Genomic DNA, 11,809 nt, shown 5'->3' with positions numbered 1-11,809 from the left:
TGAACTCGTTATAGCGCAAAATATATTCACGTTGTCAACGCCGCAAGGCGAGCTAGCTGGTTGTCACGATAATGACGTTTACTTTATATATTACAAACTGGGTTTGGGAACTACCAACGTTCCAGCGCAAGAAAAAAAGTAAAAGACGGTGGAAGAGCCGCAATCGCAGTCACGCATAGTCAACACATATGAGCGTCTTCGGAAGTGCTGAAGCGGCCCTAAGCCCGAACGATAGCACTTAATTTCTCCTGATTCAGCAAAAAACTCGTGTCCCGAGAGCATGAGCAGAAAGGCAATCAGTCAACGCGGAAGAAGCAGAAGGATGGAGGCGGACGATGTCCCGAGCCGATCGCTTTAATTAACTCCTCGGGCCTATGGGAGATTTTCCGAAAAAAAAAAAAATAGAAACTCCCTGGTACATTCAGATTTCCTTGCGGTAAGAGGGGGGAGTGGTTTTAAAGCAAAAATGGGGGCACAGGTTAGACAGCTCACGAAAACGTTCTTGATTCAGAGGATTTCTTGACATTTTGGCTGGCGTCAGAGTCCTGAAATGAGCACAGACCCTGCCTCACAAAACGGCTGAAGCTGTCAACTCTGTTGTTTACTTCCTTTTTTTTTTTCTGTATATATGATACTATTGTGTGCGATACCGCATTGAATAATAAAACCTTAAATTGTGTTTGTACACAACACCTCCACCACCCGCGAATGTTGCTCTTGAAGGATTTCACAACAGGAAGCGGCATCTAAACGCCTCTCGCTCGATGCACCCCACCAACAGGCATCCCTTACAGTGCAGCTGCAGCGGGACGCGGGAAAAGGTACAAATCAGAAAATGATTCAACCGAACCAAACCAGAAACTCGTGGCTAACAGTTAAGGACGTTTAACCAAGCTGTCCACATATAGCTGGAACGAACTTAACGTCAAGCAAGGAAAACAAGAAACTGTGTACCGCGGCAATGCTGCTCAGTGAGCGAGATGTACTACACTGTGAAAAAAAAAAAAAAAAAAAAAAAAGACTCATAAGCAGAATCCTCGACATTTCTCCAAAAGCCTTCGCGATCTCGAAACAATGGTTGGTTTGTGGGGTTTAACGTCCCAAAGCAACTAAGGCTATGAGAGACGCCGTAGTGGAGAATCCGGAAATTTCGACCACCTGGGGTTCTTTAACGTGCACTGACATCGCACAGCACACGGACGCTACTCCGTTTCGCCTCGATCGAAACGCAGCCGCCGAGGCCGGGATTCGAGTAAACGAAGTTAAAAACCGCATTTGCACATTCGAATAAATATGCGCGTATTGCAATAGCGCTGGAGTATTTACAGCTTGCAATGAACGCGTTCTACACTTCCCTTCTAAGCCGTCTATGTACCTGCTCCAAACCTAACGCATTCGCGTTCCTTAGTGTCAAACCCTTTTTTTATACATTTGCTACTGTTCGAATGGTACAGCCTTCCTGATTCAGGGCACGAAAAATTATTAAAAGCTGTAAAAGGAATTATTTCTGAGCCCGCACAGTATGGGAGCAGGTGCGCTCCTTTCCCCCCGCAGCTTCGCGCAGCGCTGCACGTAACTAGCCGAGCGGGACGCATAGCCGCTCGCTTGTTGCTTCCGGTTTTGTCGCCCACAGGCACATCGTTGCGTTGAAATGGGCGCGCCAGTTCAGCGAACACCACTGCTGTTTTGTATCAGGGGTAAACGTTTTCTTTTATCCCCCTCCCACCATCTGTGGCGCGTCAAGACAAGGGAGGCAAGTCGCACAGCGTCATTTCATGGTCGGAATAGGCCCAGCGTCGTTTTATGGTCGAATTAGCACTAAAAGATATCAAGGAAAAGGTCGTAACATGACGCACTTTCCACGTGTATGTACCCCGTATTTTTGACAGTCGGCGCCAGTTGCAGGCACCATAAGGTCTTCTCGCTGTCCTTATTTCTTTTTTAGTAGACTTACAACGCCCTTCTATACGCACGACGCAATTACCACTTCCTGGCTGTCTCTCTTCAAAGGATACAACGGCACGCGTTTTATCGTTGCTCTTATTTTTAACGCGTACATTTCTTCTAAAACTATCCTTTTAGGCCCAAAAAATGGAACTGCTTTATTTTGACTCGCGTTCTCCGAAAGTTCAGTTTCACGCACGCGCCTTCAGGTCGCGAAAACGTGGGGCGTGAAATTGGAGGACTTCCCAATACAACTTGGACAAGTTTGTTTCTCTCACTCTCTCCTGTCCATCCAAATCTCTGCAAAAGCTTAGATGTGCCAGATTTCACTTTTTTTTTTTTATGCAGCGTTTTTATTAAAAAGCAGGCACAGTGCTTCGTTTTGTGAAAAACTCTCGCACGATTCGTATTCGTTGTGTTCTCAAATTGATTAGAAAAGTGCATGTTAAGCCTGTATGAGAAGGATCAATGTGTCTACTAGTGAAGTGGGACATTCAGCCACCGCCCCCCCCCCCTCGCCAAAAAAAAATATACTTGTAAATAAATTATAGTCGGGCATATTAATGGCCAAGAGGCATTGACGAAACAATGCGAACTGTCACATCAAGGGGAGCTTTTCTCTAGTTTACTTTCTACGATGGGCTTGTACCCCAATATTTTATTTAGTTGATATGTTGTTCTTTTCGTATGGACGTATTATGATTTTAGTATATTGTTCCGGATATCAAAGAAATGGCAGCACAAATGGTTCCTCATTTTAGCCAAAAAATAAACGACCGTGCCGAAATCTCACAGCCTAGCAAAAATGAAACGAAAGAAAGATGAGTGAGCCCGCATTGTCAGACTGTACACAAACTAGGAAAGGCGCGGCACCCCCCCCCCCCCCGCCCACACACACACACACACGCACACATGCACGCATGCACGCACACACACGCACACACACGCACGCACACACACACACACACACGCACGCACGCACGCACGCACACACACACACACACACACACACACACACACACACACACACACACACACACACACACACACACACACACACACACACACACACACACACACACACACACACACACACACACACACACACACACACACACACACACACACACACACACACAAAAGAGCAAAAGCACTTCAGCAAAGAACTTGCGAGCTAAAGGTGCAAGGACTGCGCAGAGACGAAGCGTCGTCATCTCCTTCCACCCCGACCAAATTAGAAACGATGCAAGCTGAGCCTTCTAAAGACCGCTCATCCATCCACTTAGCGAAAGAGTGACGGTGTTGGCGCCCGAAGTGGGCGTACCCGCACAACTTCTTCCAACGCAGGAACGAACGACAAACGCGAAGAAATACGCCACTTCTTGCCCACGCAGCGGTGACGCTGAAAAAAAAAAAAAAAAAAAAAAAAAAAGCCGAAGTGGCTGTCGCGCACTACGAAACAAGTTGCGTGCTGCGCCAGCTCCAAGGAGGTCTTGGACTATGGGAGACATCTGACAAGGGTTTATTGGGTCATGTAATATAACCCATAAATTGGTGATACGGCCCACTGTGCGCCACTGACCCACTGTTAATGCGGATGACTACACATATCGGAAAGCGGAGAGGAGGCAGAATAACAAATGACACTACGGGATTAAAAAATCTCATTGACAGCAGTGGCGAGATTTTGCGACAATTTTGCGACACAACTTGGTGATCTGAACTTGGCGCCCCTACTGTCGGTGCACGGGGCGCATAGTGCGTACAGTCGCGCAATTTTAGAATTGGAACGCTGGAGTAGTGTCAGCACAGTATACTTACTAAATTGCACGAATTCGTTCGTTACTTGAAATCTCGGCTGGAAAAAGAAATATGCGAGCCCATTTTGACATCAACAGCCTTAGCCAAGCTGTCAAAGTTATAGTGCCTTTCTGTTTATTGCGAGGCTATAACAGCTCCCCTTTGACGCGTAACTATAGACATCCGCTTCTATTATTACTTTTGTTCACAGTTCGACGAAAGCGTGCAGGCGAAGTCTATAAGTATCGTGTTTCCGAGATGTCCCCGGTACTTCATTCTGTCGTAGTTATATGTCCTTTCAGTCCGTCTGAAGCTATTTGATGCCCCGTATTGCCAAATGTCAGCTAATGCAATATGAGTAGGAGGGAGCCGAAAGGAAGAAACAGGTGTCGAGAGAGTGTACAGGTTTGACCAGGGAATGTTCTGAAACGGGTAAAGAGCGACAGGGGAGAGAGATGAGGGAAAAAGCACTCACTACGTCATGAAAAGAGGACAGCCAATAGAGGAATGAAAAACACCGGAAGAGAGAACAAAAATAGGCAAAAAAAAAAAAGAAAAAGAGCGATAGGAAGCTTTCTCTTCTTTTTCCCAGCCGCGACTGAAGCATTCGGGAGCTACGCCCACTTCGCCTTTCTTTGCAGACGCACTAAGTTGTAATGGCGCCCGTGACACGCACTTATTCGCCCCTTTTCTCTCTACCTCCCTTGCGCTACCTTTTCCTCCCTCGCACTCTCCCTCTCTGCCTTTCTTCCTTCGTCTACCAGTCGTCAGTTCCCTTTTCTTTTTTTTTTCCTTTGTCAATTTTTTTACATCCCCATTCGCGCGTCTTGACCTGTCTTCTTTCTCTCACACCTTCATCCGCTCCACGTGTTGGAGGCTGCGCGTGTCGCAGATGTAGAGCCTCGTAAAAGAAGCGAATTTCAACTGGGAAAAGAACCGCGAAGGAAATGTCGACACGAAATGGACGTTGATCTATAGATGTCCAGAAGTGATCGAATGAGTGATCTTGTCGATATACATATACGCTCGAGTGACTTCCAGGCGAAGACATGAGCTCTTCAAGCTGGCCTGCTGATGACAGCGCCTGCGAGGACTCACAGACATGAGCGGCTCACGTTCCTGGAGATAACCATTTCGTGACAACAGCCTCTTTAGCAGTGCTTTTTAAATTGTGAACCGTTGCCTAGTTTGACAGTACCATATGCACGTGGACGCTGGCACTCCGTGATACACAGTGGCAAGGGCAATGGGTACTTGTCTGCGAGTGCTTGTGCTGTTTCACGAGCGTTTAAGACGGCACTGCTAGAATTAACGACCGCCATTCTCTATTAGGCAGCAGCGACAAGACATACGAACGTTGAGCGTGTGTAGCTTGAAAATACTTGTAACCGCATGTTCTTGAGCTTCGCGTCGAGGTAGTGTAATCTTGTCCTACTTGAAGTATGGTTACCGTGCGGTTGGTTTGTAGGGCTTAACGTCCCAAAGCGGCTCGGGCTATGACAGATGCCGTAGTGGATGGCTCCGGAAATTTCGACTACCTGGTCTGGGATTCTTTAACGTGCACTGACATCGTACAGAACACGGCCGCATTCATTTGTCGCCTTCATCGCAAAGGATCAGCCGCGGCTGGGATTTCATCTTGGGTTAAGCAGACAAACCTCTTAACCACTAACCGTGGCGGGACGGGTACCCTGGAAAGAGGGCACTGTCGAGAGCGGAGGGATTAGTAATCGGACAATGGTTATCGTGATAACTGTATGGTATACGAAACAGTATGAATGCGTTGGGATCCAGTGACTCTTTAAACTCTCGCAACCTACACGTAAGGCTGCTGGAATGCCTGGAGGTTGAGGTGGCCAACGACGGAAGAGGAGAATGTGGAAGTGAAAGGTAGAAATGAGAAGAGTATGCTGCGGCAGTGGGCATCTTGAGCAATAAACCACGAGCATGCCTGTGATATATGGTAGTTGACGGGTTACATGGACGGCAGGCACGAAGGTGATATGGGTGGCTACCCGAGTCTCCAGCTGCTCAATCAGAAGGCGAGATGAGAATCAAACCCGGAAACCTTGTATCCCAAGCCAGACATGAAACTCCTGGGTAAAAATCATATAGTTTGATTAAAGAGGGTTTCTTTTTTTATGTGTGTGTGTCGGGTGGTCTTTCTCATAGTGCAGTAGCTTGCGACGGTGTGCCATCCATGTTTGACATGGCGTGTGGTATAACAGGGGTACAAATCAAGAGAGTAGCGATTTAGGGAGTAGGGGTATGCATGAACGGGAACGTAAATCAGAGGGGGAGCCGCAGATGGGAGTCATTAACGCGGCCATGTCATGCCTTTTAAGCTTAAAACGTTTAAGCATAAAGTCACTCATCAGCGGTTGAACATGTTTGCGCCGAAATAAAACACCACGCCCACGCGCCGATCGACGAGAGCTCGTCGAAACACGGTGATGGCTCCAACAGGCGTCACGAAAACACATTCTTTCTAAAAAGAAACCAAGAATTAACGGGGGACTGTATAAAGTAGGTTCAAACTGCATATGTATAGAAGCATGTCTCTTTAATCAGTTACCTCAGTACATAATAAAATTAATATACTTAGAGAGCAGCGCTCATATTTCACACTACCGAGTATGTAATCGCCGTCCGATTTTTTTTTTTTTTATTTCACTGACGCCGGAGCGAATCAATTCTTGCCAGATTTCTAGCGAAGAAAGGCAAAGACAAAGAAATCGAGAAGAGAGGGCATTCTTTTTATTCTTGCTTGTCTTTCTGCGCTAGAAACCCGGCAACTATGCCACCGACTAGCCTGCAAGGATGTCCTCGCTAGTCAATGCTCACACCGCAAGCCTTTCCTGCCCAAATCAAGCTTTCACTGCCGGTATATAAATATTTTCAGAGACGTTGGTAAGTTCGGTGTAGAACATATTGAATTAAAACAAGAAAAATTGAGATTTTTGTTTTTCGCGGTGGAGCGACGTTAATCCTACAACCTCAATGCACCCGCATGTCTCTGCAGCGTACTATTTAATAACAAACAGATAGAAAGAGAAATTAAAGAAAAGGAAAGCAAAATGCATGCATGATTTTCATAAATATGTCAGTAGGCACTCCAGCGAGAGTCAAGTGGACTGTCTAAAGTCTTTATAAAGAAGTGCTTAACGGCATAACTCGGGTCGACGTATCTGCCTTTTTATTCTAGATCAACCTCCCTCTCTTTCTATCTCTCTCTGCCTCTGTCTGGAGCCATGAGAGGCACCGGTGCCTTGAAAAGTCAATGTGTCACCCCTCTGCTATTTTCCTGTGCCAAGTACAGTCTCTTTGTCATCCACTCGGTACTGCACGCATGAATTCCTAAGCAGAACAGTTCGCACGTTGCCTTATGCAGTGCCTACAGCCGGGACGCGCAAGCATTAAGTGCACAGTGTTGCAATGCAAATGCATATGATTTGAGTCAGCAACGCCGTAATCTAGAATCGACACCTTCGAGGATTTCACATACTCGAGGGCAATGGCCAGCCAGCTTTATCCAACCTTAAGCAGGCTGCATTCCTTATATGGCTGCTGGCCTCATTATGCGTAGAGGGGAGCGGTTAAGTTCGAACTTACCTCCGGCTGATGAATAACTTAAGTGAGTCATGAGAACATATTTCTTTTTTTATCTAAGTAATCATACCCATGCGGTTAGAATAAACTTACAGCTATGATATCGTGGTAGCGCATAGTATTTCCTCAAAAGCATATATGTATGTAATTACAAGGTCCCGTTTCGAATACATGTGTACCTATAGACATATCCGGTTTAGTACGAATAGTCGATTAGAAATTCTTTATTAGTTGTTAATATTGTTTTATACTGTTCGTTAATATGATTACATTCTCGTCCCAATCCTCTAGGTCGGAATACACGTTTTTTTGTAACCATATTTTATCTTATACTGGATACTACGCAGATGGGTTAGATGCATTTCGAAGTAGTCGTAGTAGTAGTTATTGTTATCCTCTTAACTGATGATATCCACTGCATCCTAACGAACTTTCGTCTTTGAAGCCTCGTAGCATTCAAAGCAAAAGAAAAAACATGAGTACGGCAAAATCGACTTTCCCATTAATTTGTTATGCAATATAAGCCACGATGCGTTTGAAGAAGGGAGTGGTTACCACAAAAACTTTAAAAATTATCAAAAGGCACTCGCTGAAAAAGAGAAAAAATAGCGATACAGCGTTCGGCAAAAATTTTTGAATTAACCCTGTGATTGCTTATGATGCCTCTGGAGAGGTCGTTTATACGGAGAAAGGAGATAACAATGGTTTAACTGCAGCTCTATTTCGCAACATTACTTTTCTTTTTTTTTTTTTATCGTGTCAGTAGCGGAACAGTGCCATGTATCTCCTGTTCGGGTATCAAGCCTATCGTGTGGTTTAACACAGTGGGTTAGTATGCTATCATTCGCGCTCAACGAATCCGCGAGGGAGGTCAACTTTGACAGCATTTTATATTCCCAGCTAGCAATAGCGAAGCGTCGAAATCTGGAACAAGTGTAGCTGCATGAAGGAGAATACCTTGGAATTCTTTGTTTGTCTCCTTTTTTTTTTTTCTTGCCGAGCGACCAGTCCAATAGGAAAATGGTAAGAATGTTATACTATTTGAATCTGATAATCAACAAACGGCTTCCACAAAGTCATTAAAAAATCGATCGGAGACAATTATCCTGTCGGCAAAGAAAAAAGAAAAGAAAAGGCACTGCATACTCGGAGTCGGGCACAATCAAATGGGCGCACCGCAATTCTTCCATCAGGTGCAATAAATTCCTCCCTCCCACGCGCAGACTCCCTATCCGCCTACATCAAAAGGTTCCTTCCCCATAGGGATCGAATTGCGTGCATCGTACAGAAATAGGGAGAGGGAGCGCAAGTGCCTTTCGCTTTCCTTCCACATTCCTCCACACGTCCCGCGGGCAAAGAATGGCTGTTCAGTGCCCTTTTTGGTAAGCTTGCCGACTGCGCCTGAGGCTCTTAGCGCGGTTTTACGAGCCCACGTCTATAAATCGCGACGCACATGAAGTACTGTACGAGAGTGTGCGTGCGTGCGCGCGTATATATAGGCGATAGGAGCGGATCGCGACCGCTGCAATGCACAGTGCAGCAGACGGACGCCATAGTCTCAGTGCGAGGCAAACGGTGGCAGTGTCCGCCGGCATGTGGGAGGCGCATAAAGCGTACGGAGATGTTGCGTGCAGTGTTGCGGAACATATATGGAGTGACCGCCCACATTGCTGCTATAGACGTTATGACGACCTCGTCACAGCGGAAATATAGTTTTTCATTATCTAAGCGTAGAGATATGAAATGTAAAAGAAAAAAACGCCGCGCCCACATTTCGTTCTGAAGAAATATATCGTTAATATGTCAATTGTTCGTGTTCTTTCCACCAGGTGCTGTGACTTGTGTGGTTCAAAATATCGCACAAACTGATTTATAATGAGAGCAGCTCTCTTTCCAAGGAATCTTGCAGCAGAATTAACGGAGCTACGAGCAGTTACTATAAGATGAAATAGAGACATTTAATTTGCCAGCAATTATTGTCAGAGCTGCACAAACTGACCGGTGACCGCCTCCCATAAGCTGCATAGGTGCATGAGGACCTACCAGTAGTAGGTGCTAAAGCCATAAACACTGAATTTTTTTTTTCATGGGTTATTTTAATAGGACATACAGCACAACCGCATGAGTACCGATGTTGTAGCGCACATCGCACTCGATGCCCCGAATGGTCCGTTCAAGAAGCTAGTATATCACTGCAGCTCCCGCTTCGTCAGCCTTTCGCTCCTGCTTCTTATACTGGTAGGGTGTTACAGAAATAGTGTTCAGTTTACCGATGCTCTTTCCCACTATAGTGGCTGCACAGCAACCATAGTTCTGCATTTAGAAAGTAACAAAATTCCCATAAAGAAAGGTGTTAGGCAAGGGACACAATCTCCCCAGTACTATTCACAGCTTGCTTAGAGGAGGTATTCAGAGACTTGGAATGGGAGCAGTTAGGGATAAGGGTAGATGGAGAATACCTCAGTAATCTGCGATTTGCTGATCACATTGCCTTGCTAAGCAACTCGGGGGATGAACTGCGAATAGTGATTGATGACCTAGACAGGAAACGTAGAAAGATAGGCTTGAAAATCAATATGCAGAAGACTAAGGTAATGTTCAACAGCATCGGGAAGGAACAGCAGTTCACGTTAGGTAGGGAAGCACTGGGAGTAGTAGGCGAATATGTCTACTTAGGACATGTAGTAACCGCAGATCCGGACTATGAAAAGGAAATAACAAGAAGAATAAGATTGGGATGGAGCGCATTTGGCAAGCACTCGCAGATTATGACTAGCAGCTTACCGGTATCGCTCAAGAGGAAAGTATACAACAGTTGCATCTTACCTGTACTCACCTATGGGGCTGAAACGTGGAGGCTAACCAAGAGAGTTCTACTTAAGTTGGGAACGAAAAATGGTAGGGGTAACATTAAGAGATAGGAAGCGTGCAGAGTGGGTCAGAGAAATAACTCAAGTTACCGACATTCTAGTGGAAATTAAGAAGAAGAAATGGGCATGGGCAGGACATGTAGTGCGAAGAGCGGATAACCGATGGTCGCTTAGGGTAACAAACTGGATTCCAAGAGAAGGAAAGCGTAGCAGGGGGCGGCAGAAAGTTAGGTGGGTGGATGAGGTTAAGAAGTTCGCGGGGGTCAAGTGGATGCAGCTAGCACAGAACCGGGTTAAGTGGAGAAATATGGGAGAGGCCTTCGCCCTGCAGTGGGTATAGTCAGGCTGATGATGATGATGATGACTGCCCGCGCACCGCCGGCCCCTTCACCTCCCTCCAGCTTCAGTGTGCTGCCGTCACCCAGTGTTCGCAATACAATGAATACTAGCTATTGCCGTGAACTCTATTCTAAACTTTGTTTGAAAGAAAGCAGCTGCCGTTATAAATCAGTGTACATGAGGGAAATCTGAATTACCGAAGTGATTCAGATTTCAGTGGAAATAACACTGACCAATGAAGCGCTCGAGGACTTCGTATAACTACAGATTACCAATTTTGTTCTAATTTTATCTAATGACCCTGTGTATGAGGACTTCGTATAAGTAGAGATTACCAATTTTGTTCTCATTTTATCTAATGACTCTGTGCATGAGGACTTCGTATAAGTAGAGATTACCAATTTTGTTCTAATTTTATCTAATGACCCTGTGTATGAGGACTTCGTATAAGTAGAGATTACCAATTTTGTTCTCATTTTATCTAATGACTCTGTGCATGAGGACTTCGTATAAGTAGAGATTACCAATTTTGTTCTAATTTTATCTAATGACCCTGTGTATGAGGACTTCGTATAAGTAGAGATTACCAATTTTGTTCTCATTTTATCTAATGACTCTGTGCATGAGGACTTCGTATAAGTAGAGATTACCAATTTTGTTCTAATTTTATCTAATGACCCTGTGTATGAGGACTTCGTATAAGTAGAGATTACCAATTTTGTTCTCATTTTATCTAATGACTCTGTGCATGAGGACTTCGTATAAGTAGAGATTACCAATTTTGTTCTCATTTTATCTAATGACCCTGTGCATGAGGACTTCGTCTAAGTAGAGATTACCAATTTTGTTCTAACTTTATCTAATGACCCTGTGCATGAGGACTTCGTCTAAGTAGAGATTACCAATTTTGTTCTAACTTTATCTAATGACCCTGTGCATGAGGACTTCGTATAAGTAGAGATTACCAATTTTGTTCTAATTTTATCTAATGACCCTGTGCATGAGGACTTCGTATAAGTAGAGATTACCAATTTTGTTATCATTTTACATACTGACCCTGTGCTTGTAAAGAAAGAGAGAGAGAGAAAAAAAAGCCGTTTAGCGATGATGTAGAGCGGTGTTTTAAACGGGCTACAGAAAAACTAGCGCACCAGCCTTTCGAACAACATCAGAGTGGCCACTATTCAAGCCATGTATAGGAGAGAGAAAAAAAGGAAATATTAGCTGCACGTTCGAGCGGAAATGGC

This window comes from Amblyomma maculatum, chromosome 3 (assembly GCF_055883805.1).
Source record: "Amblyomma maculatum isolate TAMU_Amacu chromosome 3, ASM5588380v1, whole genome shotgun sequence".
Taxonomy (NCBI): Eukaryota; Metazoa; Arthropoda; class Arachnida; order Ixodida; family Ixodidae; genus Amblyomma; species Amblyomma maculatum.
Note: the sequence above shows the minus strand (reverse complement) of the source record.